We start from the raw sequence: 22,181 nt of genomic DNA on the forward strand, positions 1-22,181 counted from the left end.
ATTTTTCCTTCCACTTGTCCATCCTAAATCTCACTTGGCCACCAATCCAAGTATTTTCAAATTTTCTCTCGGGTCATTTACTCACTGCCCCTTCATACCGTGCTGTTCTATCCTATCCACCACCACAGCCCCAGCCAATCTCCACCCCCCCACCCCCCCCCCCCGGCACACACACCCCCTCCCCCCACCCAGATGAACAAGTTTGGTATCCTTTGCCGGTTTGACTAGAGAATGTACTTATTACAGTGTTCACACAAAATGAAGTGAGGTGAAGCTAAGAGCTTCTTAATTATTTCTGCAAAGAAGGTGATTATAAAATTTGGATATCCACTACGATACTATCTATATGCTGATCCACAGGTCCCAGTGGTTTGTGCTGCATGGATTTTGTGATATGAAGCTGTGAACTTTCATTCCCTATTACGGGAAATGTTAATTATGATGTTCCAACCTATTCTGTGTCATGTGAAACTTTTTTTTTATAAAGAAAAGCCGCCACAGGACACTTTCCTAGAAATTATAAACCACTTTAACTTGTTGTGGACCAGTCCAGTCATATTGATGTATTTGTGCTTTGTGGAGTATATTACAACTTTAATCTATATAGCACCGTTAACATGGCAAAACATTTCAAAGCACTTCATAGGAGCACCATCATGCAAAATTTGACACCAAGTCATCTGAGATATTAGATCTGGTGAGGGGTAGTTTTAAGAGCATCTCAAAAGAGGAGCGAACATAAAAAATGGGAGCAGGAGTAGGCTACACGGTCCTGTCGAGCCTGCTTTGTCAGTCAATATAATTATGGCCCATCTTGGGCTTAAACTACATTTCCCCACCCGCTCCACATATCCCTTAATTCCCTGAGAGACCAAGCAGGAAGAAAGGGTGATTAAAAAGCTTTAGGGAGGAAATCCTGGAGCTTAAGACCTGGACAGCAGGAGGCACAGCAATGAGGAGGACAAAGAAAAGCAGGGATGCCCAAGGTACCAGAATCGGAGGAACACTGAGTTCTTGATGGATAGTAAAGCTGGAGGATGTTAGAGAATTGGGAGGATTGAATCCACAGAGTGTTTTTAGTACAAGGATGAGAACTTTAAGATCAAGGTCAGGTTGCATTTTTGGATATTTTCTGCACATACTTTTCCCCAGTTAAGCATCTCAGGTCACGGATCCACATGAACTTTTACTCCCTGGATTGCTTTTGGCTTCCCAGTATGTAACTAAATTTTGGCTAAAAGGCCATATCATGTACTCTCGCATGATCTTTCTCAAACATAGAAAGAAGGTGGCAGAATTACCTTTCTTCTAGACCATAACTTTCGCAAGAACTGTCAAACAGATTAATTAAACTGTAAACAGATAAGTGAACAGAAGCAATGGTACACAGTAAATTTTCAATAGTTACAGGTATAATTAATTGTTCTCAGAAGACAGAAAATAATAAGAGGTTGCAGCTGCTGCATTAAACTACACACCCATCTGGTCCTGGCAACAGATCCCTGAATATTAACCATCTGAAGCTGTCTGCCCGTTAATTGTGCTGTGAGGCTCTCTAGCCTATCCATCTCTCTCACTCTGACTTCAGGGATCTCTTTTGCAACAAGGGAGGCTGGAAAATTATGTTCAAAATTTGGCCGGGCCTAAAGAAATTTAAATATGGGGATTTCCAAGTGAAAAAGAGCTGCTAATCGAACCTATATTTGAACAAAAGCCATGAGGTTCTTGGATTTAGATTGGGTAGCTTTGCTTCTCTGTCAGATTTCTGAAATATGTAGTTCATGATAACTGTGCTTCTGAACAATCTGGCATACTATCTCTGAGTTAACCCTGTTGTTTAACTCATAGGTATTAATATGGAATACATTTCACTTTTGTCACAGACACATCGCATGGGGAGTCCCCGATCTTAGCCTGATCATCAGAAAAAGAGCAGGAAGAGGAATAAGGGATCCCCTTAGAGGGGGAGGCACAATTAAATGCATGGTTGATTCACAGCTATCCCAATGAAGAAAATGACTGCAAAGTGGCATTGTCAGAGTTCTTGCGGGTAGGCTGGTAAACTGCCTATTCGCTGGGACATTTTTCTTTTGAAGCGCATGGACATAGGAATGTGAAGGCGTGAGAAATTGATGGTTTTTTAAGAAATAATTTTGTGGAATATTGCGTTATTCAGTGAAGAAGGGTGTGTGTGATTAATAGGAGACAGGTTGTCGGGGGGTTTAAAACATGAAAAGGATAGAGGTGCTAAATTTGAGAGACAAGTAGATAGGTTAGATCTAACATTTGCATTTTTAGATAAGTTGAGAGTTTGCTGAGATCAGTGTGTCTTGTTTTCAGAATACAAAAAAATGCCTATGGCCTGTAAGCCAAATTTCCCTCTGGGATTTAGTTTGCACTGCAATTAACGTCGGCTGTGGTCATAGCAAAGGAAATTTTTGAGCAGCTGTTGTCTCAAACCCTGGTTGATATTGGGCTTGCTTTTTATAAATAGTCCCACAAACACCCACAACTCTCTTCCTTTGCTCTTCTTGTGAAAGGAACTCCGCAGGTGAATGTTCTGGCACACATAAATAAAATTAAATATGAATTGAAAGATGTTTTTCCCTGTTTCACCTTGCAGCATATTCTTTGAGTTGCTACATCACAACTTGAAATTGACGAGATCCTTCAGCACAGCCTGATCTTGATTCTAGGTTGATGATATTATCTGAATCCCTGACATGGATTAAAGAAAAAATACAAACACAGATGCCAATTGTGATCAAAGAGGCCAAAGGCATATTGGCCTACATTTCAAAGGGATTAGAATTCAAAAGAGATTCTTCAGTTTTATAGGCCCACGATCTAATTGAATAGTGGGGCAGATTTTTGGCTTTCTTGGAATGTAGAGATCGTTGGCAAGGGCAGCGTTTATTGCCCATCTCTCAGTGCCCTTCAGAAGGTGGTGGTTCTCAAACTACTGCATCCCATGTGGGGAAGGTACTTCTACGGTGCTGTTAAGAAGGGAGTTCCAGGATTTTGACCCAGGATATGGTGAAGGGGCAGGGGTATAGCTTCAAGTCAGGATGATGTGGAACTTGGAGGGGAACTTAAAGGGGGTGGTGGACCCGTGAAGCTGCTGCCCTTGCCTTTCCAGCTGATAAAGGTCACGAGTTTGGGAGGTGCTGTTGGCTGAGCCTTGGAAGTGTACCAAATGTAAGGCTTCGAGGGGTAAACCAATGCAGAGAAACAACTCACCTTTTTGCTGAAAACCAGTTTCTCCACCAGCAGTCACCTACCAACAATGATCTGCAAGCATCCTTTGTATTTCAGTACAAAGAAACGGCAGGCAGCTTAAACTAATTGTGAAATTTGAAACACACCAGATCCCTTTGACTCAGTATGCAGTATAAACAAGCCACAATGTACTGTGAAACAATTCGCCCCTGTGATATGCTTCAAAAAAGAGAACAAGATCACTTTAGCCATTAACAGTCCAAGGGACAAATTGTCAATATCACTCCTCATTCGCTGACTAGGGGGTCAGAGGGTGGCCCTGCACATTTCACACAATCAGATAAACAAAGCATCCCATTTCGCTTTCCTCAATCAAGGTTGGCGGTTACCAAAAACGGTATCAAGGCACAAAAGGAACGCTATCACTCCAAACTGCAAAATGATCAATGTGCTTTGAGAATGCGCCTGGAACTTGACAATAAGTGAAGCAAGGCAGCAGTGACGATGCCATTGTATATTCTCTCTGTGCCGGTGAATTTGCCTCAGGCTACAAAAGATGTTGAAAGCAAAAGCACAAATTATCAATTAGATCATCAAATACATTTTGAGAGTCTGAAAGCTCTTTCAAAGTGTTAGAAAACATCAATAGGGAGGTAAAGCAATTTAGAGAGGATAGAATGTGTTTCCCTAACCTTTAATAGATTTTATTTTAAGATCAGTGAGATAGGGCTGGGGAAAATAAAGTGTTTTTACAATGAGGTTTTGGAAAGAAAGGGCTTCACAATCATTACTAGGCTAGGGTTTGAGGCAATGCAAGTATATTTGATAGGGACTCAAACATCAATAAGTGAATTCATACAATGACCCCATCTTAAAAAGTTACAAAAATATGCATAAATTCATTAATCATTGTTTCTGTCCATTTGTTCCGGTTTCAACAAAACAATTTGGTGTGGCAAAGCTGAGTTTGTGGGAATGTAAGGGAAGGACTAGATGGAAAAGCAGTGATGGACAGACAGTGTAGAAAGGTGGCAGCATGATGCCAAAGCCTAGGTGGCATCTTTAATCAGCCTGGTAGGAATAACCAAATGACTGATAGTCATTACTGGAACTGACTTAGAAGTGCTCACACAACCGTATTTAAGCAACAACCAGACTTCATTCATTTTTAACTCTTTTCAATTACTATTTACTCCTTTCTATGTTGTCCCCCTTAAATCTTTAACTTTGCATTGGAATAAGTTGCTTCAGTCATGAAGGTAGCCATTGGATGTACATAATTGCACTTCCATATATGACTATCTTAGGTCCTAACACATTTTTATACAGTAAAATATCAAGTAATGAAGTACCATGAAGTCAATGGGACAAAGTTAGATACTAAAGACTTAACCATTGCATTGCACGAGGGTCTGATTCTTCTGATACTCCAACAATCTAAGGAAGTGACTTCATTTAAATATTAGCATTACTCCCTATGTAAAGCATATTTTTATTTGAAAGTCAAAACTTCCACTAACCAAATTTATTTGGCAAGTTTCGCCATTGAGTAGTTTAGCTACAAAGACCAAGAAGTCCCCAAATTCAACCCCAAATCTCTCTTGAGTTAGTTAATCTCAGGTAGGATCACAGTCAGCTCCTTAAAGCTAGCTTCATTTGTCGAGCCTATTCCAAGTGTTCACATGTGGATACCTTCCTGTGGGCAGTTTGAGATAAAATTGTGATGCCGCCTGTGACAAATAGCTCAACCCCAGAGACTTGTGCAGTCATGAGGGAGTGCTGTACTGTCAGAAGAGCCATCCTTCAAGTGATCAGATGAGATGTTCAACTGAGGCCCCATGCACTCTCTCAGAGGATGTAAAAGATCCCATGGCACTATTACATAGAAGTCCAGGGGGGTTAGCACACCACCCTCACCCCACTGCATTCTGGCCAATATTTAACACTAAATCAACATTAAAAAGTGGATTGTCTGCTCATTATCACAGGTTGTTTGTGAGAGCTTGCTGTGTTCAAATTGGCTAACGTGGGCGGAATTTTCTGTGCCCTCTGGCGTCGGGCATGTTTGGTGGCGTGAGCGGACAATATGGCCAGAAGGCCAAAAAATCAGTTTTAAGCCGTCGTGAAACCATTTTGCAATCTTCCTTCTGCACATCAATGGCAGGCCATGTTTCCCACTGTTGGACATCGGGATTTTCATTGTAATACATCTGCGTATCGTTATGAGCCCAGCTTACCGGAATCATCCCCCCACGCTGTATTATCCGAGCACATCGGAGCGATTGCACTCCAGCGTGTTTCACAACAGAATATATAAGGCATGCGGCTGGCAGGCTGCACTGAACTTCGAGGGGAGCTCAGAGGTGAGTTCACAGTAATGTTGCACAGCGCTCGTGAGGGTCGCCTGTTGGACCTCATGGTTGAGGTGCTGTGCATTCAGATGAGGGCACAGAGGAGTTGCCATTTCCCGGCTGCTAACAGTAGGCAAGTGCTCCCCTGCAATTGAGCCGGGTTTGTGGGGGGGGAGGTGTCAGGGTTCAAGGGCTGCACAGAGATAAAAACAAAAAAACTGCGGATGCTGGAAATCCAAAACAAAAACAGAATTACCTGGAAAAACTCAGCAGGTCTGGCAGCATCGGCGGAGAAGAAAAGAGTTGACGTTTCGAGTCCTCATGACCCTTCGACAGAACTTGCATTCGAGTCCAAGAAAGAGTTGAAATATAAGCTGGTTTAAGGTGTGTGTGTGGGGGGCGGAGAGATAGAGAGACAAAGAGGTGGAGTGGGGGGGGTGTGGTTGTAGGGACAAACAAGCAGTGATAGAAGCAGATCATCAAAAGATGTCAACGACAATAGTACAATAGAACACATAGGTGTTAAAATTAAAGTTGGTGATATTATCTAAACGAATGTGCTAATTAAGAATGGATGGTAGGGCACTCAAGGTATAGCTCTAGTGGGGGTTTTTTTTATATAATGGAAATAGGTGGGAAAAGGAAAATCTTTATAATTTATTGGAAAAAAAAGGGAAGGGGGAAACAGAAAGGGGGTGGGGATGGGGGAGGGAGCTTACGACCTAAAGTTGTTGAATTCAATATTCAGTCCGGAAGGCTGTAAAGTCCCTAGTCGGAAGATGAGGTGTTGTTCCTCCAGTTTGCGTTGGGCTTCACTGGAACAATGCAGCAAGCCAAGGACAGACATGTGGGCAAGAGAGCAGGGTGGAGTGTTGAAATGGCAAGCGACAGGGAGGTTTGGGTCATTCTTGCGGACAGACCGCAGGTGTTCTGCAAACCGGTCGCCCAGTTTACGTTTGGTCTCTCCAATGTAGAGGAGACCACATTGGGAGCAACGAATGCAGTAGACTAAGTTGGGGGAAATGCAAGTGAAATGCTGCTTCACTTGAGAGGAGTGTTTGGGTCCTTGGACGGTGAGGAGAGAGGAAGTGAAGGGGCAGGTGTTGCATCTTTTGCGTGGGCATGGGGTGGTGCCATAGGAGGGGGTTGAGGAGTAGGGGGTGATGGAGGAGTGGACCAGAGTGTCCCGGAGGGAGCGATCCCTACGGAATGCCGATAAGGGGGGTGAAGGGAAGATGTGTTTGGTGGTGGCATCATGCTGGAGTTGGCGGAAATGGCGGAGGATGATCCTTTGAATGCGGAGGCTGGTGGGGTGATAAGTGAGGACAAGGGGGACCCTATCATGTTTCTGGGAGGGAGGAGAAGGCGTGAGGGCGGATGCGCGGGAGATGGGCCGGACACGGTTGAGGGCCCTGTCAACGACTGTGGGTGGAAAACCTCGGTTAAGGAAGAAGGAGGACATGTCAGAGGAACTGTTTTTGAATGTAGCATCATCGGAACAGATGCGACGGAGGCGAAGGAACTGAGAGAATGGGATGGAGTCCTTACAGGAAGCGGGGTGTGAGGAGCTGTAGTCGAGATAGCTGTGGAGTCCATTACCGACTCCCACAGCTATCTCGACTACAGCTCCTCACACCCCGCTTCCTGTAAGGACTCCATCCCATTCTCTCAGTTCCTTCGCCTCCGTCGCATCTGTTCCGATGATGCTACATTCAAAAACAGTTCCTCTGACATGTCCTCCTTCTTCCTTAACCGAGGTTTTCCACCCACGGTCGTTGACAGGGCCCTCAACCGTGTCCGGCCCATCTCCCGCGCATCCGCCCTCACGCCTTCTCCTCCCTCCCAGAAACATGATAGGGTCCCCCTTGTCCTCACTTATCACCCCACCAGCCTCCGCATTCAAAGGATCATCCTCCGCCATTTCCGCCAACTCCAGCATGATGCCACCACCAAACACATCTTCCCTTCGCCCCCCTTATCGGCATTCCGTAGGGATCGCTCCCTCCGGGACACCCTGGTCCACTCCTCCATCACCCCCTACTCCTCAACCCCCTCCTATGGCACCACCCCATGCCCACGCAAAAGATGCAACACCTGCCCCTTCACTTCCTCTCTCCTCACCGTCCAAGGACCCAAACACTCCTCTCAAGTGAAGCAGCATTTCACTTGCATTTCCCCCAACTTAGTCTACTGCATTCGTTGCTCCCAATGTGGTCTCCTCTACATTGGAGAGACCAAACGTAAACTGGGCGACCGCTTTGCAGGACACCTGCGGTCTGTCCGCAAGAATGACCCAAACCTCCCTGTCGCTTGCCATTTCAACACTCCACCCTGCTCTCTTGCCCACATGTCTGTCCTTGGCTTGCTGCATTGTTCCAGTGAAGCCCAACGCAAACTGGAGGAACAACACCTCATCTTCCGACTAGGGACTTTACAGCCTTCCGGACTGAATATTGAATTCAACAACTTTAGGTCGTAAGCTCCCTTCCCCATCCCCACCCCCTTTCTGTTTCCCCCTTCCCTTTTTTTTTCCAATAAATTATAAAGATTTTCCTTTTCCCACCTATTTCCATTATATAAAAAAAAAACCCCACTAGAGCTATACCTTGAGTGCCCTACCATCCATTCTTAATTAGCACATTCGTTTAGATAATATCACCAACTTTAATTTTAACACCTATGTGTTCTATTGTACTATTGTCGTTGACATCTTTTGATGATCTGCTTCTATCACTGCTTGTTTGTCCCTACAACCACACCCCCCCCACTCCACCTCTTTGTCTCTCTATCTCTCCGCCCCCCACACACACACCTTAAACCAGCTTATATTTCAACTCTTTCTTGGACTCGAATGCAAGTTCTGTCGAAGGGTCATGAGGACTCGAAACGTCAACTCTTTTCTTCTCCGCCGATGCTGCCAGACCTGCTGAGTTTTTCCAGGTAATTCTGTTTTTGTTCAAGGGCTGCACTGTGATTGAGATGAATTGGGGGGTGAGGGGGGTGGGCAAGGGCCACACTGCGGTGGATGGTCATGCACAAGCATATGTGGGGTCGGGTGGGAGGGAAGCGACCACGCATCAGGGAAACCTTGTATAAAGTGACCATTCCTCCTCAGCTGAGACAGTTCAGGTGCAGCCACATTGACATGCATGGAGTTGGGCTTCAACTTATCTGCCCACTCAAGCAACGCAGAGGCACCAAAGTACTCCATAGCTTTTCACACCTTGGGCACAGACTGCAAACAAATTAGCATTTTAGTGGACGGCAGAACAGTTGGATGCCTGGGAAAGCTGTATAATCTCCTTGCAAAAGCTGGCCATGAAGAAGTCACTGATTAAGGTGCTCAGAGCCCCTTATCATCATTCAAGTTTGGACCAGTCTCCCCCTTGATTCAAGCTAACAGCGCAGCCTTGCAGTGCGGGTTAGCAGAATGCCTGTGCCTAAGCTGAGAGCACAGCATGCAGTCCAGTGGGCAAAGCTGCCGCCAATCAGTCAGGCGGAGTAGGGCAGAGTTGGGCGGGGCCCCGGGCAGCCATGCAGTGCACTAAACTCTGGACATCCAAATGGTGGCCAACACTCTCCGGGATGCGTTAAGGGGCCTTCAGACCTTAACCAAGAGAGGTTCTTACAATACACATGCTAACTCACGAGTCTCTCTCTTTCACCCTGCAAAATGAGTAAATCAGGAGCATGGAGCTTGGTGACCTAGCTGTATGTCTCATGGCTCACAGAGAGCAGAGTTGAAGAGGAAGAGAACGACGGAGGCATCTGGCTGTGCAGAAGGATGAGTAGCACCCTCAGGAAGGAGTGGCTGGGGCTCCTGCACATGCCGCTGAAGACCCACAGCGAACCATCGCTGGTCAATGCCGAGCTAGGCCCAAGTCTATAGACGCCATCTTTCATTCCTGCAGATGATCAAAAATCAGTGTAGCCAGCTTTTGCAAGGATTTGATGCCATGGGTACATGGAGGGCATCCACTGCCAGTAGCCATGAAAGCTACCGCAGATCTCAATTTTTATGCCAGTGGCTCCTTTCAGGGATCTGCAGGTGACCTCTGTGGGATATCACAAGCCACTACACACAAATGCATCCAGGAGGTCATGGATGTCATCTTCATGAAGGCACAGAACTTGGTGCATTTGGCCCGGGACCAGGAACGCCAGGATGCAACAGCGCTGGGATTTGCCCAGATCTCAGGTTTCCCACAGGTGCAGGGCACCATCACTGCACTCATGGGATGCTCAGATCTCCGTCGCACCAAGCGGTCAACTATGTCAACCGCAAGGGCTTCCACTCGCTGGATCTTCAGCTGATGTGCGACCACAACAAACGCATCCTACAGTTCTGTGCACGGTTCCCAGGGAGTCTGCATGACTCCTACATTCTCAGTCGGTCACAGATCCCTGACGTTGTCCAGGGTCCGCAGAGGCTGCAGGGATGGCTCCTCGGGGACAAGGGCTACCCCCACAGAGGACGTGGTTGATGACACCCGTGCAGCAGCCTCAGACTGCAGCAGAGTGAAGGTATAACAAGGCTCACGCTGACGCTGCAACTTGCACCTTGGGGGAGCAAACCATCGGGATGCTGAAAATGAGGTTCCGGTGACTGGACCGGTCTGGTGGACTCCTGCTATATAGTCTGCAGAGGGTGTCATGCATCATCGTCACTACTGTGCCCTTTACAACCTGGCACTGCAACGGGGAGAGGAGCTGGCTGAGGAGGAGATGGAGAAGCTGGAGGTCTCCTCTGATGAGGAGGACACTGACGGGGATGAAGGTGAGGAGGTCACCCTCCTCAGCAATTTTGGGCCCCGTATCTCAGGAAGGATGTGCTGGCCCTGGAGAGGGTCCAGAGGAGGTTCACGAGAATGATCCCAGGAATGAAAGGCTTAACATATGAGGAACGTTTGAGGACCCTGGGTCTATACTCGATGGAGTTTAGAAGGATGAGGGGGGATCTGATTGACACTTACAGAATACTGAAAGGCCTGGATAGAGTGGATGTGGGGAAGATGTTTCCATTAGTAGGAGAGACTAGGACCCGAGGGCACAGCCTCAGAGTAAAGGGAAGACCTTTTAGAACAGAGATGAGGAGAAACTTCTTTAGCCAGAGAGTGGTGAATGTATGGAATTCATTGCCACAGAAGGCTGTGGAGGCCAGGTCATTGAGTGTATTTAAGACCGAGATAGATAGGTTCTTGGTAAGGGGGTCAAAGGTTACGGGGAGAAGGCGGGATAATGGTGTTGAGAAACTTATCAGCTATGATTGAATGGTGGAGCAGACCCGATGGGCTGAATGGCCTAATTTCTGCTCCTATGTCTTATGTTCTTATGTTCCTTGAAGGCGATGATGATGGCGATGAGGCCCTCGCATTGGCCAGATGAGGCAGGCGCGCTTGGGAGGCCCTCATAGCTGCTTGATTTGTGGAGGATGATGATGACATGCAGTGTGGAGACATTACATCCTTGAACGTTTGACTCCAGTCTGGTTGATGGCAGTGATACTATGATAATGCTCCTGTCATAGGCTGCAGGGTAGGCCCTAATAGTCACTCGATTCCAAGATGATGATGACGACGACATGCAAAGCGGACACTCCACAGATCTTGACATAGCCTCTGAGAATGTCTGACTCCTGTCTGGCCGAGGGTAGCTTGCTCGCACTCTGTAATCAGGGTCATACCATAAAGACACAGACGTGAAACTCTAAATGCACCTGATCCTTTGTCAGCCTTCAGAAATGGACCTTCAGGGGCACAGCATCACCAGTCACAGGAGCTCAAGAGAAGGGGGGCCAGCCCCACCTCAAAGTTGCTGAGAATACACAGAGAGAATGATGGAACTCTAATGCCTCCCCACGCCGTTCTGGCAGCAATGACAAGCACCGTCGAGTTACAGACATCTGTAACGTGTCCAGTGAGTGTGAAGCCGAGCCATCACTTTGGTCTAAAGGCTGCACAAAGCACAGGGAAGAGGCCCTGGACTGAGGCACCTGCCTTTATCTTGTGCAGGAGCCAAAGTTTCACATCTGAGTGGCATGAACATTGCTCATCAGAGCAAGGAGCCATAGGCAAGGAGACATTCCTGGGAGTTTATTTACAATAGTGAACATTATGTACAAATTATTAACACAGGCTGTGCAACTACATCTTTTTAACCTTCCTAACTCTGCTGCTACGTCTTGGTGCTCCCCCGACATCCAGAGCGGAGGTGGAGGCAGCTTGCTGACTGCTATACCCTGTTCGTGATGACTTTGACAGGCATCCTCTGGAGGGCCAAGACCTGGAGAGCCCTGGCCTGCTTTTGGGGTCCTGCTGTGTGGTAGTGGCACCCTCCTCAGCATGTTAAGTTGAAGCTGCAGGGGTCACAGGAAGAGGGGATTTTGATAGGCTGGACACTCCCGGAATCACCTAGGTGGATGGCCCCAGGGTGTGCAACTGCTGATCCTCCTCCCTATGGGTGTCCAAGGGCCCCTGGCTAGCTTCATGAGGAGAAAGAGAAGCTGCACTTTGATCAAGCTGTCCCGCATCCCTCTCAGGTTGACACTGCTGGAGGCCACAACTATGGCATCAGCGATGGAAGTCAGCCCGTGCAGCAGAGCAGGACCGATGCCCTGGGCCAAGGTGTCCATGGCAGTCGCCATCCTATCAGTGTTGACCTCGGTGCATTGGCATGCCGGCGCTACCATCTCAGACTGAAGGTGGACGGGCTCCTCCATCATACCTTGAAATCTGAGGAATGCAGAATCACAGAGCAGGAGAGGCCCTTCAGCCCATCAAGTGAAACATTGAGCTCTGCTTTTCTCCAGTATTTTCTGTTTTCAATTATCCGTAGCGTTTTACTTTTATCTTAAAAGGGGGACACATGGATTTGAACCAAGGACCTCTTGATTTGCAGTCAAATGCTCTACCACTGAGCTATACCCCCTCAGCCACTTTTTTTTTTCACCATCTGCTGTGGTGGAATTTGAACCTGGATCCCCAGCGCATTACCCTAGGTCTCTGGAGTACAACACGACTATACCACCACATCCCCCAATGCAGCGGACATCCCTTCCTAATGTTCCTGAACTTGCCTTTATAGCTCCAGCAACTGACAACTGAGTCCAGAGGCTCGTTATCTGACTCGAACTCAGCAGATTTCTGGCCTCCTACAGCCCTCCGAGTGCCACAAAACCTGGCAAGTCCTGCAGCTGCCTGCTGTGGATCAGACAGTGTGATGTGCTCACCAGAATGTGATCCCGAGGCTACTCAAGAATTTGGTCCCACCGAGGGGAGTGTCTCTGCACTGACAGAGGGTGTGGGTGAGCGCTGTGATGGTTCTTCAATTGGGGTTTCAGCAAATACCTCTTCTGAGGTGTCTTTGACACCCGAGTCAAGCACCTGGGTCGTGGACTCCCTCGGCTGCTTCCCAGATGCGCCTGCAAAAACAAGGAGAGATAATTAATGCATGGCAGTGGCCTGTGAGACAGGACACATCACTCATGGCATGGTTGCCTGATGGATGTTGCACTGCTAGATCCTTATTTTGTACAGCAACACTGACCTCACCGTCAGCACAGGGCTGGTCCAGATCCTTGCTGGCCAGCTGGATGGTTCTGTTTTCAAAGTCTGTGAGAACCTTGATTTCAGGCATTTCTCCACCAGTCTGCAACCTCTCCCTCTTGTTGTGTGCCAGCTTGTCCTGCATGAATACAGGTGGTCCTGCCAGGCCAGATGATAAGTATGCCTGGCATGTATGGGTGGTGAGTGGTCCCATGGACACGATGAGGACAATGAAGATGAGTGTGTGAGAGAGTGAATAATGATGCCCCTTGAATTGGCAGCCCTGTGGATGTGTGATGGACTTTAAGTGTGTGAGTTGAAAGTGATGAGGAGAGTGACTTACCCTGGCTGAACGGAGGAGATCATTCATCCTCTTGCAGACTTGGGTGGTTGTCCTCTTTTGCAGATCTTTGGCAATGACCATCGCTGCCACCGCCTCCAAAGCCGGATTGTTGAGGTTGCTTCCTCTTCTATGGCCAGAGCGGGAGTAGAGGTGGGCCTCCACGGTATCCAAAAGGTTCTTGAGAGACACATCACTGAACCGGGGTGGGGGTGGCCTGCAGTTTTCTTGCCTTTCGGATCCATGTTTTCTGTGCAGCCATCCTGGGCTGGAAGCACTGAGAGGTGTGCGCATGGCTACATTTTAAACATGGTGCACGGCATGACAAAGTGGTGAGGTAATGGCGCGGTGGGTGAATGAGAGCCCATCCGCTAACAAAATGGCTTGTTTTCTAGAAATGCATGATTAATGATATGGGAGTGGAACGATACGGTGTGAAAAGCTGCCATTGTGGCCGATGAGTTAGGATTAATTCAGGTTAGTTGATTGCACACATCCAAAAAAAAGGCATGTCCACAACTTCCCTCTCTGCATTCATACAGGAAAGGGAGGAATAGAGAAAGGGAGCTACTGCACTAAGTGCAAATCTAAGATGATTCCGCCCTGTGTTTCATACATTAAAACACTTCAAAAGTACTTTATTGACTGTAACACACTTTGCGATGTCCTGATGTCATGAAAGGTGCTGCATATATGCAAGTCTTTTTATTCCATATGAATAATGTCCAATTAGGAACTGGACTGGGAAGCTTCAATACCATAAGAGAAAAGGGAAGATTGAAAAGGTAATTCAAAATGGAATAAAGGATTTAAAATCAGAACACAACTATGATCCTACGCTTTCCTTAATCCAGCTCACAGTTATGGAGGTTTCTTTCCATTTTCTAAAAAATGAATACAAATAGTGTGCTGCCCTTATGGAACAAGCTTGGGGGCATCAAACTAGATTTTGTGCTCAGGTCTCTGGAGTAAGACTTAAACTCACACCTTCTGACTCAGAATGCAAAAGCGCTACCCATTAAGCCAAGGTTGACACAGTATCAGGACTGGGCTGATAAAGATGTTTAAGAGTTGACCAGAGCCCTGCCGTGCCATTCAGTGAGTTGGTCACCTTTACTCCTTTTGCAACACCACTCAGGCTGCAGGAGAGTGATTTTCGAGCGGAGGCCCACACCCTCATAGGCTCCTCGCTTTGAACTGGGTGTGCATGACACCATTGGAGGTCTGCACTCTCCCCAACTCCAACGGGATAACAGGTGTCATCAGAGATGGAATTAAGGGTTTGGACCTCGATGTCAGCCTCAAATGGGGGTCCCAACCCCAAGATTGTGCAGGCAGCAGTCACCTTAAAGTTATTTTCCTGAGTTGGACAATTTATGGCCACAGGGTACATTCACCACCCAATGAAGGATGGAAGAGGGGCTCTTGAAGCTGGAGGGCCAAAAGGAGCTGCAGACTGCCACTGCAGGTAAGGGAGAGAGAGGGCGCCTCCATCTTGAGGTGCCCATTCAGCATTTTTAAAACTACTGAATTAAAAAGTAGCCACAGCTGTCAGGCCAGCATTCCAGAAGGGGAGGGTGCTATAGCCTGGTACATTGGTGATGGGGGGCTCAAAACCTGTCGGGAATGCTGGATTCCCGGTCTGCTGTTGGGAGACCACCTCCACGCATATGGCCTGTTCCTGATGCTGTGTCAGCCTTCCCAGTCAGCATCTGATAATTGGCTTCAAGTGGTGAAATTACACCCCCACCCATTTCTCTTCCCACCCTCATATTGGGGCAAAAACTCTGCCCTTGGCTCATTCATGCTGCCTACAGGATATGATCATTGTAGTGTTGTGGTGAGAGAGTGCCAACTTAATTCACTTTTCCAGGCTCCCTTGTAGCCCATCTGCTTGCTAGATTTTTTTAAATATATATTCTTTATGGGATGTGGGCATCACTGGCTTGGCCACATTTATATTGCCCATCCTTAATTGCCCTTGAGAAGGTGGAGATGAACTGCCTTCTTGAACCGCTGCAGTGCATATGGTGTTGTACACCCACAGTGCTGTTTAGGAGGGAGTTCTAGGGTTTTGACCCAGTGACAGGGAAGGAACGGTGACATAGTTCCAAGTCAGGATGGTGGGTGGCTTGGATGCAAATTTGCAGGTGGTGGTGTTCCCATGCATCTTCTGCCCTTGCCCTTCTAGGTAGTAGAGGTCAGGGGGGATGGTGTTGTTGAAGAAGCCTTGGTGAGCTGCTGCAATGCATATGTAGATGGTACACACTATGCATTGGTGGTGGAGGGAGTGAATGTTGAGGGTGCTTAAAGGTGTGCCAATCAAGTGGGTTTCTTTGTCCTGGATGTTGTCAAGCTTCTTGAATGTCGATGGAGCTGCACTCATTCAGGAAAGAGTAGAGTATTCCATCCTGACTTGTGCTTTGTAGATGGTGTACAGGCCTTGGGGAGTCAGGTGAGTTACTCTCTGCAGAATTTCCAGCCTCTAATGTGCCCTTGTAGCCACAGTATTTACATGGCTAGTCCACTTTCTGGTCAATTTTAACCCCTGGGATGTTGATGGTGGGGGATTCAGCAATGATAATGTCATTGAATGTCAAGGGGAGATGTTTGGATTCTCTCTTATTTGAGATGGTCATTGTCTGGCACTTGTCACAGAATCTTTACACTGTAGAAGGAGGCCATTTGGCCCATAAAATCCACACTCGCTCTCTGAAAGAGCATTCTACCTAGTCCCACTCCACTACCTTATCCCAGTAACCCTGCACACTCTCTCTTTTCAGATAGCAGTTCAATTCCTTTTTGAATACCTCAATTGAACCTGCCTACACCACCCTCTCAGAAAGTTCATTCCAGACTCCAACCACCCTCTAGATGAAGAAAAAAATCCTCACATTGCTTTGACTCCTTTTGCCAATTATTTTAAATCTATGCCCTCTAGTTCTTGATGCTCTCTTGAGTGGGAATGGTTTCTCACTATTTACACTGTCCATATCCCTCAGGATCTTAAATAAAGTCTCCCCTCAGCCTTCTTCTCTCCAAGAATGTTGGCATGGATGTTAGTTGCCACTTTTCAGCTTAAGCCTGGATAATATCCAGGTTTTCCCGCAAATGGGCACAGACTGCTTCAGTAGGTGAGGAATTGTAAATGGTGTTGAACATTGTGCAATCATCAGTGAACACTCCCACATCTAAGGCTATGATGGAAGAAAAGTCATTGGTGAAGCAGGTGAAAATCATTGGGCCTAAAGCACTACCCTGAAGAACTCCTACAATGATGCCTTGGGACTGAGATGGTTGACCTCCAACAGCCACAACCATCTTCCTTTGTGCTAGGTATGACTCCAACTAGCAGAGAGTTTTCCCCTGATCCCCATTTACTCCAGCTCTGTTATGGCTGCTTGATGCCACAATTAAACGGTGAAATGCAGCCTTGATGTCAGGGGCAGTCACTCTTACCATGAGTTCAGCATTTTCATCCATGTTTGGACTAAGGCTGTAATGAGGTCAGGAGCTCAGTGGCCCTGGCAGGACTCAAACTGAATGTCAGTGTTTCTGAGTAAGTGTTGCTTGATAGCACTGTTGACGACCCCTTCCATCGCTTTGTTAACGATTGGGAGTGCACTGATGGGTCGGTAATTGTTCGGGTTGGGTTTGTCCTGCCTTTGTGTACAGAGCATACCTGGGCAGTTTTCCACATAGCCGGGTAGATGCCAGTGTTGTAGATGTATTGGAACAGCTTGGCTAGGGGCGCAGCTAAGTCTGGAGCACAAGACTTCAGTACTATTGCCAGAATATTGTCAGGGCCCATGGCCTTTGCAGTATCCAGTGCCTTCAGCCGTTTCTTGATGTCATGTGGACTGAACTGAATTGGCTGAAGACTGGCATCTATGTTGCTGGGGGCTTCTGGAGGAGGCTGAGATGGATCATCCATTCGGCATTTCTGGCTGAAGATTGCTGCGAATGCTTCAGTCTTATCTTTTGCACTGATATGCTGGGCTCCCCCACCATTGAGGATGGGGGTATTTGTGGAGCCTCCTCCTCCAGTGAGTTGTTTAATCGCCAACCACCTTTCATAACTGGATGTGGCAGGGGTGCAGAGCTTAGATCTGATCCATTGGTCTATCGCATGCTACTTTTGCTGTTTGACATGCAAGTAGTCCTGTGTTATAGCTTCACCAGGTTGACACCTCATTTTTAGGTATGCCTGGTGGTGCCCCTGGCATGTCCTCCTGTACTCCTCATTGAGCCAGGGTTGTTCCTCTGATTTGATGGTAATGGTTGGGTGGGGGACATGCCGGCCATGAGGTTATGGATTGTGGCTGTATACAATTCTGCTGCTGCTGATGGCCCACATGTGACTCATGGATGCCCAGTCTTAAGTTGCTGGATCTGTTTGAAATCTGTCACTTTTTTTTATATTCATTCATGGAATGTGGGGGTTGATGGCTAGGCCAGCATCTATTGCCTATCCATAATTGCCTTTGTTCAGAGGGCATATTTAAGAGTCAACCACATTGCTGTGGGTCTGGAGCCACATGTAGCTCAGACCATGTAAAGATGGCAGATTTTCTTGCCTGAAGGACATTAGTGAACCAGATGGGTTTTTACAACAATCGACTATAGTTTCATGGTCATCAACATTTTGAATCCAGGTTTTTACTGAATTCAAATTCCACCATCTGCCATGGTTGGATTCGAACCTGGATCCCCAGAGCTTTACCCTGGGTCTCTGGAATACTACTTTCCATCTCTGACACTTCCCTTCCCTTCCTTGACCTCTCTGTTTCAATCTCTGGTGATAGACTGTCCACCAATATGCATTACAAGCCTACAGGCTCCCGCAGCTACCTCGACTACAGCTCCTCACACCCCGCTTCCTGTAAGGACTCCATCCCATTCTCTCAGTTCCTTCGCCTCCGTCGCATCTGTTCCGATGATTCTACCTTCAAAAACAGTTCCTCTGACAAGTCCTTCTTCTTCCTTAACCGAGGTTTTCCACCCACGGTCGTTGACAGGGCCCTCAACCGTGTCCGGCCCATCTCCCGCGCATCCGCACTCACGCCTTCTCCTCCCTCCCAGAAACATGATAGGGTCCCCCTTGTCCTCACATATCACCCCACCAGCCTCCGCATTCAAAGGATCATCCTCCATCATTTCCGCCAACTCCAGCATGATGCCACCACCAAACACATCTTCCCTTCACCCCGCCTGTCGGCATTCCATAGGGATCATTCCCTCCGGGACACCCTGGTCTACTCTTCCATCACCCCCTACTCCTCAACCCCCTCCTATGGCACCTCCCCATGCCCACGCAAAAGATATAACACCTGCCCCTTCACTTCCTCTCTCCTCACCGTCCAAGGGCCCAAACACTCCTCTCAAGTGAAGCAGCATTTCACTTGCATTTCCCCCAACTTAGTCTACTGTATTCGTTGCTCCCAATGCGGTCTCCTCTACATTGGAGAGACCAAACGTAAACTGGGTGACCGCTTTGCAGAATACCTGCAGTCTGTCCGCAAGAATGACCCAAACCTTCCTGTCGCTTGCCATTTTAACACTCCACCCTGCTCTCTTGCCCACATGTCTGTCCTTGGCCTGCTGCAATGTTCCAGTGAAGCCCCAACGCAAACTGGAGGAACAACACCTCATCTACCGACTAGGCACTTTACAGCCTTCCGGACTGAATATTGAATTCAACAACTTTAGATCTTGAACTCCCTCCTCCATCCCCACCCCCTTTCTGTTTCTTCCCCCTTCCATTTGTTTTTTTTCCAATAATTTATATAGATTTTTCTTTTCCCACCTATTCCCATTATTTTTAAATCTTTTATGCCCCCCCCCAACCCCCACTAGAGCTATTCCTTGAGTGCCCTACCATCCATTCTTAATTAGCACATTCGTTTAGATAATATCACCAACTTCAACACCTATGTGTTCTTTTGTTCTTTTGTCTATGACATCTTTTGATGATCTGCTCCTATCACTGCTTGCTTGTCCTGACAACAACACCCCCCCCCACTCCACTTCTCTCCACCCCCACCCCCCCCCTCACCTTAAACCAGCTTATATTTCACCCCTCTCCTTGTAAAGAAAAATCAGTTCTGTTGAAGGGTCATGAGGACTTGAAACGTCAACTCTTTTCTTCTCCGCCGATGCTGCCAGACCTGCTGAGTTTTTCCAGGTAATTCTGTTTTCTCTGGAATACTAGTCCAGCAACAATATCACTACATCAACGCCTATCCATTTAGCACAACGGTTGTGCCACACAACACGATGGAGGGTATCCTCAATGTGAAGGTGCGACTACGTCTCCACAAGGGCTGTGTGGTGGTCACTCCTAACAATACTGCCATGGACAGATGCATCTCCAACAGGTAGACTGATGAGGATGAGGTCAAATAGGTTTTCCCCTCTTGTTGGTTCCCTCACCACCTGTCGCAGACCCAGTTTCACAGCTATGTCCTTTAGGACTTTGGCCAGCTTGGTCAGTAGTAGTGTGGCCGAGCCACTCTTGGTGATGGACATTGAAGTCCTCCACCCAGAGTACATTCTGTTCCCTTGCCACCCTCAGTGCACCCTCCAAATTGTATTCAACATTGAGTACTGAGTTATCAGCTGATGGGGGATGGTAGATGGTAATCAGCAGGATGGTTCCTTGCCCAAATTTGCGGACTCCCAGGGCAACTCCCTCCCGACTGCATTCTATTGCACTGCCACCTCTGTGGGGTCTGTCCTTCCAGTGGGGCAGGACATAACCAGGGATGGTGATGGTGGTGTCTGGGACATTATCTGTAAGAAATGATTCCGTGAGTATGACTATGTCAGGCTGTTGTTTGACTAGTCTGTGAGACAGCTCTCCCAATTTTGGCACTAGCCCCCAGATGTTAGCAAGGAGGCCTTTGCTGAGGCGACAGGGCTGGGTTTGGCTTTTTCATCTCCGTTGCCTCGGTCAAAGTCCTACAGCTCTCCAGTGGATTCAACTTATTAATTGAAACATGGCTATATGTACCATGCTAGTAATTAAACACCTCTCATGGTGTGAATTAGCTTGGGGGCAACCTATAGTGCAAATTCTAGGGGGAGAATCTCATTCAGTACAGCCTTGAGGGAAGTAGATAGAGGGAAAATGTACCCACCCATTAGCAGAAGGGCCGAGAGCCAAAAGGACCACAATTTGATTTGATTGGCAAAATAACCATAGGCGACATGAGGATTTTTTTTTGAAACACTGAGTGGTTATGGTCCAGAATGCACTGCCTGAAAGGGTGGCGGAGGCTGATTCAGTCCAGGCTTTCAAAAAACAAATTGGATAAATACCTCTGAAAGGAAATAATTTGCAGGGTTACAGGCAAAGGGTAGGGGTGTGGGTCTAGCTAAACTGCTGTGGCAAAAAGATGGCATGGGTTCATCGGGTTTAATGACTTCCTTCCGTGCTGTAACCTTTCTATTAATTCTATAATTCTATGAGTTCAGCTCAAGCAATGGGGTTCAAGCCATTAACTTGCCTTCAGGGACCACTTGTGCATTGAAATTTTTTTGACACAGTAGGCACTGAATATGGCAGCAAAAGATTTATTGTCTATTTTGTATTTCATTAAACATATGGAAGCTTTAGTTTGGAAATCCCTAGGTCTATCTTCACAATACTGCATGGCCAAAAATGTAGATTTGTAACAATACCTCATTACAACCAAACATAGGAAAATAGGTTTGCATTTATTGTTACGATTCAGAAGATTATCAATTTAGAACTGACTGAATTCCAAACTGCATTTGTCACTTGAGCAGACAATTATTATCATATTGCCATATCTCTAATGGAAAAATCAGCAGTAAAAATGAACAGAAAGCCACAATTGTAAACATTTATGAAATATCTTATCAAATTTATATATTTTTTTACAGACAGCTGTGCTTTACAACACTACACTAATGTTTTATTTAATAACCACCAGTTGCCACATCATCTATAATCTGATTGTCTTTCTGTAGCGCACTATAAAAGATAGAAGCACTTGCTGTAGAACTGCAGAATGCCAGTGATGTGAAAGATTTCATTAACGTTAGTGAGTTATTATACGGTAGAAAGTCAGTGAGTGCACTGCACTGAGGGTGTCCTGTTGCCACACGCCTACCATTGTGAGCTATTACTGGGGACATTTCGCCGTTGGCAACTGTACCTTCAGCTTTTCAGGCACTAAGCTTGGAAACTCCCTCCCTAAACCCCTCTGCTCTCCACATCTCTCTCTCTCTCTCCTCTTTTAAGACACTCCTGAAAACCTACCACTTTGTCCAAACTTTTGGTCGGCTGTTCTAATATCTTCTTAAATTTTGGCTGATAACACTCTATGAAGTATTTCCAAAAAAACTGACATACTGTTGAAGCCTATCCATGTGCACACATCAGGACAGAATCGCAAAAATACCAATTGTAAAGAGAACAATTTATACCGCATGAGAAGAGAGTGTTCATTGGTTGGCAAGTGGATTCTGACTGGTATGTTGTCATGGAGAATGCACCAGTGAAGTGAACTGCCAAATTAAAACCAGGCATGTCAACTTTGATTGGTCAAGGCATTGCCAGGGGGAATGAACCAGGGAATGCCACCCCCAAGTTTTTGTTTAGTTGAAAAAGACATTCCCCAATCAGAATCCACTTTCCAACCAATCAATACTCTCTTAGCATGCGGTATAAATTGTTGTTCCCTTCACGATTGGTATTCT

At 46.9% G+C, this 22,181-nt stretch overlaps 1 protein-coding gene and 1 non-coding gene across 2 annotated transcripts in view; both read right to left on the reverse strand.

Moving 5' to 3' along the window:
• Positions 1 to 22,181, reverse strand: part of LOC121284659 (contactin-associated protein-like 5) — a 1,009,875-nt gene that overhangs the window by 827,751 nt on the left and 159,943 nt on the right. The gene's annotated exons all lie outside the window — the stretch shown is intronic.
• On the reverse strand, positions 12,426 to 12,497 carry trnac-gca. The gene has a single exon. It is a non-coding gene; the product is annotated as a tRNA-Cys (tRNA).

This window comes from Carcharodon carcharias, chromosome 12 (assembly GCF_017639515.1).
Source record: "Carcharodon carcharias isolate sCarCar2 chromosome 12, sCarCar2.pri, whole genome shotgun sequence".
NCBI classification, from domain to species: Eukaryota; Metazoa; Chordata; class Chondrichthyes; order Lamniformes; family Lamnidae; genus Carcharodon; species Carcharodon carcharias.